Source organism: Glycine soja, chromosome 3, assembly GCF_004193775.1.
Source record: "Glycine soja cultivar W05 chromosome 3, ASM419377v2, whole genome shotgun sequence".
NCBI lineage: Eukaryota > Viridiplantae > Streptophyta > Magnoliopsida > Fabales > Fabaceae > Glycine > Glycine soja.
This window is the reverse complement of record NC_041004.1, coordinates 34513193-34524988: the sequence shown is the minus strand read 5'-3', so window position 1 is coordinate 34524988 and position 11796 is coordinate 34513193. Positions and strand designations below refer to the sequence as shown.

Here is an 11796-nt window from a genome sequence, read left to right as displayed (position 1 = left end):
ATAATATATTTTAAAATAAACTGTCCATAGTTAAAAAGAATTTTGTTACAATTTATTTATTGCAATTCTAAACTATAATTTACATATTTAAAATATTTTTTTATTATAATTATAGTCATTATATAATTTATATAATAAAAAAAATATTTATTATGAATTTTATATAAAAAAAATACTTTTGATGACAAACGAATCATCCAAATTCAAATCAAGCGTTACAACCTTTAAAGCACGTTCTCTAAGATTGTTAAGTAATCAAGAAAATTCTTACACATGTTCATCTTCATGAAGAGTCTGCGGGTCAATGTTTTTTCACATGCAATGCTATACATCAACATCTTTTGGAATACTAGCTAGCAATTGGCTAGATTTCCACTACATTATCATCCTTAGTCAAATTTCTTGCAACATGCTTTAGATGGAAGGATCAACGAACATGAATGTCATTATATATATATATATATATATATATATATCCTAAAGATAATAAATTTGTGCATGTTTACTCTAGGAAAATGGTTGCTTACAATAATTTCTTAGTGAATTATAAAAAATAATTATTTACTAAAATCAAACCAAAATCAATTATCTTAAAGATATTTTATATTTAATTCCAATTAATTCAAATTCAAACACATAGATTTAGGTGAGTTGCTTATAATAGTTTTGTGATACTTGTAATATCACATAGATTTAAGCATTATAAATAAAAATTCACCCAAATGCTAAATTTTTTGAAATAAGTGCTTAACAAAATTTTGTGGATCTACACTTGACCCTACATATTAATACTTTTTACCTTTTTATCTAAAAAAATAGAATTTTACTTGTATTATAATTAAAATTAAAATAATAAATTTGTTATTTTATTTATGTATATAAATTCAAAACAAAATAATATTTTTAATTAAAATAATGAGAAATAAATAAAAAGAAATAAACAAACAATCATAATCCTTTTAATTATTTTAAATCATCATAATATTTAATAAAATAATAATTTTTAGAAAATTATTTTTAATCATCAAAAGATTTGGTAAAATAATAATTTTAAAATAATAATTCCCGCAAAATAAAATTGACGGAGTGTTTGGATGAGGTAATTTAAAATTCTAAAGAATTTAAAATTCTAAGAATTTCAAATACTTCAATTTAAATTCTTTCATTTTTAAAATTCTGTGTTTGAATATAAAAAATTAAAATTCTTCATTTTCAAAATTTTGTGTTTGCATAAAGAAATTGAATTTCTTCATTTTCAAAATTTCTTATTTTGATAAAATAGTCAAATTCATTCTTTTTTAAAAAAAATTATATTTGAATAAAACAATTTTTTAATAAAATAATTATTTTTTCATTAATAAATTCTATGTACTATTTGTCAAGTATGGTATTCCAATAAATATGTACCATTTTAATCTATTTCAATTAAAAATATATTAATTCAATTATTTAAATTATTATTTCATTTACAACCCATTATAAAGCTCTATAAGCTATAAGACATAACTATTTAGTAGATAAAATGACATTAGATGTGATCTTAGAACTATCACAACATAAAAATATACAAATCAAAATTTACAAGGCTTTTTGACAATAAAATCTGATGTATGAATGTATCATTTCACCTTGGAATGCTATTTAGAAGCCTACAAATAAAACTTATTTTTTGCCAAAGTCACTGACCAATAATGCAATTACACAAAAAAATCTTGGCCTGAAGCAAAATCTAGTCACAAAATATGTCCAACTTCCAAAATAATTTCAAATTCTCTAATTGCCTTTGCTTTAGCACAATAGTTCCTTCACATCTTTGCTGCAGAAGAAAACATCATGTTAAGTGCTACCGAACAAATCATATTTTTTAAAACATAATTTGTTATATAAAATGAGAGATATAAATGTAAAACATCAATATACTTGCCATGATATCAAATGTACCTGTAATTTGGCATCAAGGCATAAAAGACGAGATGTAATCCTCCTTCTCACCCAATGGAAGAGCTTTTATAATCTCAAACTTAATGGGATTTCCTGTCAACCAATCAATTGCTCTATGTCGAAGTGCACCATTAAAATTAGGTATATTATCTAGCTCATTCACCACTTCATGTACCACTTCTTGAGCTTCTTTTATCTCCATCTTCTTAGCCATTTCAACAAATTTTTTCAATGACTTGGCTACTTCTTTCATTGAGAAAATCATCTCTTCTTTCTCTCCACTCTTACTTGGACGAATGTTTTTCCTTGTGGCGGAACTTGATCCCTTTAAGTCAATACTTACACTGTGAATTGCTTCCTCTTCATTTGCTTCTTTGCTCATGATATCATCTGCATCTAATGCATTTTCTGCTCCGAGTCCAGTAGCTCTATCCTTTGCACATAGGTCTACAATATCATCCCAATTAGGAATGACTTTGAATCGAAATTGTTTGGTCTCTTCATGTGACTTGAAAAAAAATAGAAACATGTTAATAACAACACAAATAATAAGTACAATTGAATAATAAATATAATTAAAAGATGATTGACTACCTTAACATATTCATTCCATGAAATTTCATTTTCAACAGTAATCATGTACATTGTGCTATCCCAATCAAATCCACTTTGACTAAGAATGTCACTCACAATTCCATACCATGTTCTCTAAAGCTTAAAACAGTTCTTAACATTATCTGCCATGAGGTGAACTCCAAAACGCTTGGACAAAATTTGAGCTGCAATACTGTATGCTACTATTTTCCAATTTCCATCACCTTTATTGCCCAAATTTCTTTGATCTCTAAGCACATTAACTAGCACACGTTCCATTTCCAAGTTCCATGCGAAGTAACTTCTTGTGTCCTCACTAGACATTTTTCTTTTTCCACTTGACTTGTTCTTCACATTGTTTGATTCTATTTCTCTAGACAAAAAAAAATAATCTCACATATATAATTACATATATATAAAGGTGAGACATGTCAAATTAGCATTCTACGAAAGTATAAAATTAATTACACATAAAAAGAAAACAAAATCCAAAGTATTATGAAATACAAAATCCAAAGTATGACACATACATGAGTATAGAGTCAATTACACATAAGAAACAAAATCCAAATCCACTAAAAGCATCTCCCTAATCAAAGTTTCTTCTTATTTGATAGGTGGCAAACATATTCATTGCTAAAGTATCACGAAATTTTGTCAATTCCTCGGTTGCTTGGATAGTTGTGACTTCATCTTCGATATTATTTGTGACTCTTTCCATTTGTTGATTGATTAACTCATTGTCAACAATAGATAAAAGTTCAAAGTCTTGGGCTTCCAAAATTGGATCACTTTGTTGTTCATCTCTTATGAAATTATGTAGCATGAAACAAACATTAATAATTCTTATTTGTGTTTTTATATCAAAAAAAGAAGGAGTTCTTAATATACTCCATCTTTTCTTCAATATCCCAAATGACCTTTCAATAACATTCCTTGCACTTGCATGAGGAAGATTAAATAACTCCTTGTAATTTTGAGGGGTGTTTCCGATCCACTCATTAAGATGATATCTAGCCCCTCGATAAGGTGCTAAAAATCCATGGCCATTTGTATACCCTGCATCCACAAGAAAATATTTACCTACAATGGTTTAAAAAAAGTATTATATATAAAAAATATGCATATTTTTTTTTATATGTTAAATAAAGTTTCATCATTTCATGATATTACCATTTGAAATATGGAGAAAATTTTGACGACGCAAAGCATCTCGCAGTACTCAAGAATCTCTTGCTGACCCTTCCCATCCAGGCAACACATATATAAACCTTAAATCTGGACCGTAAACTCCTAAAACATTTGTAAAGATATCACCTTTTCTATTACGATATCTAGGCCTATCTTCTACAACAATTGTTACTAGAATATGTATCCCATCAAGTGCTCAAATCGAATTCTAAAAACATTTCAAAATAAAAAATAAGTTGTAATCACTTAAAGTACCTTATAATTACTAACAAATGACAAACTTACCTTAAACCATCTCCATTTGTTTTCCACCGAGCCCTCTAGATTATAGTCATGGAACTTCAAATATTCTTCGCTTGCTTTCATTATAGCTCACAAGACATTCTTGAATTGCCTATTTATTGTTTCCATGGATCTACAATAACTAAAGTGCATAACTCTATACTTTAGGTTATGAGCAAGGATATGCAAAAACATTGCCACAACTTTAGCTATATGAACATTTCTTGTTTTTACCAATTTCCCTTTCTCTTGTAAAATTCTACAAAGCTTAAAAAATGTCTTTTTACTGACCCTTAATTGTTCAATGCAATCAGTTTTTGTTCCCCTGTATAGACGATTGAGGAAACTATGTCTTTCTAATTCCAAATTTTTGGTAGGTTCCTTAAATAAGTACTTGTCATGATACCAAGTCATTGCACCCAAAAGCATAGTAGCAACACTAACAATAATGAAAAATGCTTGTTCAAGTTCTTCTTCCTCCTTTTCATCTCTTCTATGTTTTCTTGAAGCAATCGAAGCATCAACTATACTTCTTTCCATTTCTTGACTATCCACACTATATAACTAAAAGAAAAGTAATATAATAACAAAGGATGTCATTAACTTTAATAAATTGTTCACAAAAGCTCTTTGACAAAGGAAGAAAAAAAGAAAATAACAAATAGTATATATAATGCATAGAATTATGGGTAAAGTTTTCTTTCTCTTAACTGTGAGGCACAACAGAATTATTTACAATTATATAGATTAGATATATAGTTCTATTTCTCACAATAATTAAAAATTCTCACTTATAAATGTTTAAATTTGTATTGAAATCCTAGTGCAACAACATGTTTATTATACATTTAAATATTCAAGTACCATGATTTACAATATATGACCTGATAGCCTAAAATGGGTGCATGATATATAATGGACATGATTCATGTAACAACTAGAAGGAATACTCGTGAACATAGTAATAAGTTGGAGAATATGTGCTGGCGTATATGGCATCTAACTCGCAAAAAGAAACAGGTCAGTGTCCTTCTCACCACCTGAATAAGTTCTCTACTATCAACTCTCTTAATTAAGCCTGAGAAATTGTTATATATTATATGGTTCAAAACTATCACATGTGCATGTCTATGACACTGACTAATTTTTCATTTTAATTTAAGATTAAGAATTGAATAAACTTGATTGTGTGTATATATATATATATATATACACACACATATATGTCACAAATAAATTGGCCCAGGATCATGTGCATGTGATTCAGACCATGTAATAATTTCTTCTTAATCACTCATTTTATTCCTATTTTGTATAGTGCAAATGCTAATACTAACACCTAGACAAATCAAACTCCAAAAGCATTTTTTTAAAGTGTATATATATATATATATATATATATATATAGTATTCTTTTATGAAGTCATTTTTATTTTCATTCCTATTTTGTATACCTAGCTAGATGCTTTTTAGACCCTCTCCCACTCCCACACAAGTCTCTATGTCCCACATAATCATAAACTAAAGAGCTTAGCCTGCACTATAAAAGCAAAACCTCAACAGTTGTATGACAAACCTTTTTCCAGAATCATAAAACTCTTTTCATGTTACCATGTTTTCTTGTAAGTGCTTATAGAGAGAAGTTTATTCAAACAATGCAATAGTGGCAATCACATCTCCTTTCTTTTGTTGAGTATTCTGTTATCAAATGATTACCTTCTTCTAAATAATACTTTGTTTCCTTTGCCCCTCATAACTTGCAAGAATAAAAAATAAATAACTTTGAACTTTGTGAATGAGGCAGGTCAAGGCACAACTAGAGACAGTGCAGAAGGCCTGCGATATTTTGAGGAAACAACTTGCTCTGCCTGCTGAATCTTAGCTTACCCTAGACACCAAATTTTCAGCAATTGGTGCTGATTCCCTTGACACGGTAAGATACTAATTATCCTAAAAATTTGTTAGTTTTAATTCAAATGCTAATTATCATAAGCCTTTGTACCTTGTGATATAAGCTAAGATCTATCATTGACTCAAATCACTTGTCCTATGCCTTGTCCCTCTAATTGAAAAAGTTTAAAGTCTAATAATAATTATTATCTTATTGCCACAATATATGAATGAATATGATTTTTTCTTCGATAAATATTAGTTTGTTAATTTTGTTAAAAATGTCAGTTGAGAGATTTAAACCCGCGATGATCTATCTCCTTCCTTCTCCTATCACTTAACCAAATTTACATTTTCATATGAATGAATATGATGTTGTGATGAAGTATTTAAATCTTAGAGCTTAATTTTTATACAATGTTAAATTTGTCCGTGAAAAATTATCATGATTCCAATAAATTTCTATATAATATTTAAACAAAATGTTAAATTTAGAATGAAAATTTAATAAAATCTCAATTATACCACACATGAAAATTGACTAAAATTATATAATAATTTCTCATATACATGGCAATAAAGTAAATACCCAACTAAACCAATGTGTGGTACTTGGTGTAGGTAACGAAGCTTCAAGGCTCAATCAATACTAGCGTAGTATCCAGGATTCACTTACCAAGTCCCCATCACATGGGGCAAATATTTCAACCGCACCTAGTTTTGATCTCCTTTTCACTTTAACCCAACACCACCCATGGTTTTGCCAACCACATTTTAAAATCACCCAACTCTAACATCCTAAGTAGCCACATATTTAAGGATCCTCATCCACCCCACAACCTCAAGTCAAACGAAACCAAACTAAACCAATTGGACCTTTCTTGATTCCTAATCTCTTTCTCTTTCTCTCTCTCTCTCTCTTTCTCTCTCTCATACACCATGAGTGCATCAACCAAAGCTTGGATAGTGGCATCAAGCATAGGCGCAGTGGAGGCCTTGAAAGACCAATTAGGTGTATGCAGATGGAACTATGCCTTAAGGTCACTACAACAACGTGCAAAGAACAACATCAGATCTTATAGCCAAGCTAGGAAATTATCCTCTGCTGCGGTTTCCAATAGAATACTCAACAAAAGAAAGGAGATGTGATAAAAAATTGTGCTTTCTTTTTACTTATTTATTGAAGGATTTTGGATTGTATATGCTATTATTTGATGCAATGTATCTGTTACTTTCCCAATGTTTTTTTTAGTTTGTGTTTTGAATATAGAATAGTTTTGGCAATTGATAATTAACCCTGTTTCCATAAACTTGTGTCTATGACAATATATTTATGTATTGTTGTAGTCTAATTTTATCTTCTGTTAAAAACAAGAAAATGTCAAATAATAAGACAGAGTAAGCTTAATGTGTTTTGTAAATGAGTGTTTCGTCTTCAAAGAATTGCTTGTGGATTAATGTTGAAGAATGAAGAAAAGGCTACATAAATATAGACACATGACTATTGCAATTGTTTTTGTAAATAAATATTTAAATTCTTATGTTAACAGATCTATAATGATCCTTATGTTAAATACCAACAAAAAAGTGTTCATCAGGGCAGAGAAAACCTATTCAACATTTTGAAAAGTTTAAACTCAAGCAAAAGTGTTATAGGTCATAAAATTAGTTTGAGCATTATCCTTATTCTTTTACACCCTGATGTACATTAGCTTTGAGTTTGACCAATCTTAGTATACACACAAATTGCATATCAATAATGAAATCAAACAAACTCAAATCCAAATGCAACATAGTTTGGTAGAAATGCAACCTACAAACCCTAAATTATAGACACGAAATGCAAATTAATGAAACCAAATAGTAAAAACAAGATTGAAACAAAGATGAACAAGAAAAAAATCCTATAATACTTAGATGAGAGAGCGAGAGAGACTAACTTTCGAGAGACAGACAAGCTATGTTTCAGAGAAGAAGTTAGAGTCCTTCAAAAGAGAGATTGAGCATTGTTGCAAGAGAGAGATTGAGCGCTCTTACATAGAGAGATCCGAGAGTGAAATGAGGGAGAAATCACCCTTGAGAGAGAGAGAGAGAAGAGTGAGAGAACGCGTTGATTGTGTCCTAAGTTCACAAAAAGAATTTCAAATTTTTAATTTTTGAAAGAATTTGAAATCCTAATATTTAAGTTAATTAAAATATCTTAAAATACTAAAATTTCAATTTCTTTTCAAATTTTTTGTCTAAACACCTTATTTAACTGAAGAATAATCAAAATACTTTAAAAAATTGAATTACCCTATTAAATTTCTCTATCCAAATAGAGTGTACAAGAAATTTACCTGTGGATTTTTTTTGCATAAAAAATCTCAGCAAATACTTGTGGATTTGTTTTTGCAAAAAATTCACAATAAATACTTGCAGATTTTTTCTCGCATAAAAAACCACAGCAAATACCTGCGGATTTGATTTCGCAGATACATCCGCAGCAAATTACCGAATTTCTGGTAGGTTGCATCATTACGGTGAACATAATTTATTTTTGAGGGCGTATGTCTGGCCTCTTCTTCAGTCGCACGTGCAATGGCCAATCTTGTTCCAGCCTTCACATTTGTAATAGCAGCTTCTATAGGGTAATTACTTAATTAATTAATGCCTAAATTAAGCTCAACTAAAAATAATGCATGCAACCGTCAAAATTGAAATGAGAAAATAGGTGATTTTATTGTACAAATAATATAAAATTATTTTATATTTTCATGTAATTATAAATTATATATCATATATATAGTATAAAAGAATTTTAGATCAGAATATGACTATTAAACTCAATTAAATCACATATGAGTTTGTTGGTTGTGAAATTGATTAGGATGGAGATAGTGGATATTAGAAGCTTCAGATCTATAGCCAAGATAGTAGGAACAGTGATGCCCGTAAGTGGAGCAACATCCATAGCATTGTTGAAGGGTCAAAAGCTTCTAAATACAGAAACAATTTGACCATCAAAAACCATTGTGGGCTCTGGAGGAGATAACTGGTTGCTGGATTGTCTCTCTCTCATTGGATCCACAATTGTCTGGTCACTTTGGCTCATTTTGCATAGACTTTAGCCTCTGGTTTAAATATATTTTTTGTTTTTTAATTTTTACAAAATATAATTTTTTTATTTTTAAAGTGCTTTAAATTGTGTTTTTTTTACTGTTTAAACACTTTTTTTATTGTTTAAAGCTCTACTTAAAGTACTTTAAGAACGAATAATCATATTTTATAAAAACTACAACAATTTTATTTTTACAAAAAAATAATAAAAAAACACTAAATTACAAGAAAAAATATATTTAATTTAATCATTTTGCAAATTGCAATCAATGATTGAAGGATATCGTTGATTCATTTTGTACAGTTGTAATTAAAGCCACATGAAACTGGGAGCAAGTTATATATATATATATATAATACACTGTGTAATAAATTAATATCAAAATTAAAAAATAGAATTCACATAAAAAATCATGTATATATTTACAAGATAAAAATATTCACAATAAACAATAAAATAATGACAATTCATATGTCGATACTATACATCATCCTTTATTTATTTTTAAAATAATTTAGAATAAATTTTTTTATAAAATTCTCACCAATTCATCAATTTTAACACTGCTTAGTTTATTTATTTATTTATTGGATTGTTGAAACCAGTCTCTCAATTACTATGAATATATACACCTATTTTTTTCTTTTATTTATTTTTATCTCATTTTCTTTTTACATATTTTTTTATCTTTTCTCATCGCATTACTTATTAAATTTGTTACTTTTCTTCTCTCTTACTTTTTTTTCTTCTACCCCATACACCCCAAAATGTAATGTACTTCCCCCATTTCCCTTCATAATATACTGATTAAGGCATACTTAATAAGTGATTAGTGGTATAAAGTATAAACTTTTCATACAATCTCTATCTCTTAGTCAGTCTCCGGCCTCTAAAAGCCACCCTGATCACTTGTCCTTCTCAGGTTGGATGTGCTTTATGGCAACATTACAATCCGCAATGGTGACACTATTTGTGGAACAAGACCTAAATGCATGGAAGATTCGGACTCTACTTGAATTAATTGGTTGTTTCTTTATATTCAGTAAGTGGATGCATGATTGATTTTCCATCAGAGACAGAACACTTACCAATATAATTTTTTTCCTGGGTACGATAAGTTACTGTCTCTAGTCTAAATTTTTTTTAGATAAAGTGAGAATCAAATACGATTTTTTCCTTAAATAAATCATTTTTACTCATATATTACACCACTAAGTCAATATAATTATATATATTATTAGTGGCATGGCCTAATTAATTAATCCATATTACAATTAGTTAATAAAATAATGTTTGTATACATAGGGAGTTATGGGTTCTGCACTATTATTCTTTCTCCAAGCATGGTGCTTTTCACGTAGAGGTCCTCTTTTCTCTGCAATGTTGAATCCACTTTTCACAGTAATTGCCACCGTATTGGCTGCCATATTACTTCACGAGGAAATATACGTTGGAAGGTAATGTAATGTTAAATAATCTGAACATAATCGAGAGTACGTATTAAGAAATTAATTAAGATCCTGTTTATTTTGAGATTTTTTTTTATATTTTCACTTTAGTTGTAAAAATATCATAATATTTTGACTTTATTTAATTTCTTGTCTTCAAAAGTTTGTACAAGAAATAGTGAAAATAATTTTTTTTATTGTTTTCTATTTTTATTTTCTGTTTTCATTATTTCCTATGCAAACTTTTGAAAATAGAAAAAAATAGAAAATAGAAAATGTGGGATCGGTGTGGTAGTAAATTGTAACGTGATGCTTTCGTAATTTATTATATGATGATAGCTTGCTAGGTGCAATTGGAGTGATCATTGGCTTGTATGTTGTGCTGTGGGGTAAAGCTGAAGAAGTTGTGGTGAAAGTAAAGGAAGATCCAAAATCAATGGTTAATTCCACAGAGGATGTGAACATGCATTTTGATAAATCAATCTGATGAATAAGCATGTTGTAAATCTGATTTGGAAGAACCCCTTTTATCTTCCGAAACTCCTTCACATCATTAAAAGTAGTAGTTTTTGCAATAGAATTGAATTTTTCAATATATAGCCTTTTACGTATAACTCATTAAATAATACTTCATATATCAGTCGCCACACGTTGTTCTATATATGATTATCCATAGCGATCGAGCAGCTTCAATAATAATAAATGAATGTCAACTATATATATAAAAAACGAATGTCAAGAAGATAGTTTTCGTATTCTGTAGATCATATATGGGATGTATATCTCTGTGTTTCCATGGCATTTTTCTACTTGCACGTTTTGATTCAATAATAATATGACATAGATCCTCAAATATTCGAAACGATGATAATGTCAACCAGACTATATATGTGATCTCTAAGAATATTTTTATCTAATATTTAATAAAAATATTGTTAAAACTTTTGATAACATTTAAAAAGTATATCGTCAAATATAAATAAATATTACTAATATATTTGTGTGATATTTTATCATTATGTATAATTTATATTAATAACATTTATTTATATATTTTTTTAAATGTTATTAAAAGTTTTAATAATATTTTATTAAGTGTTAAAAAAAACATGATTAAAAATCACATGTGTAATAGTGAGAGATAATACCTGACTCTCATCATAATAATGAAAATACATACCTAATTTTTTTAAATATAGCGGAAAGTTAATGCATGACTATATTTAAGGGAAACAATTTTCTCTTGAAGTATAATAAATAAGAAAATTTCTATGAAAATATAATTTTTTGAAGTAATTATAAAATTATATTTTTTTAAAATTTTATGCTATTTCAGTTCGGTTGGCATGA

General features: G+C 28.4%; 1 pseudogene; it reads left to right on the top strand.

Annotated features, from left to right (window-relative positions):
- The first annotated feature begins 2307 nt into the window (after window positions 1-2307).
- On the top strand, window positions 2308-10933 carry LOC114405196 (annotated as a pseudogene).
- The last annotated feature ends 863 nt before the right edge of the window (window positions 10934-11796 follow it).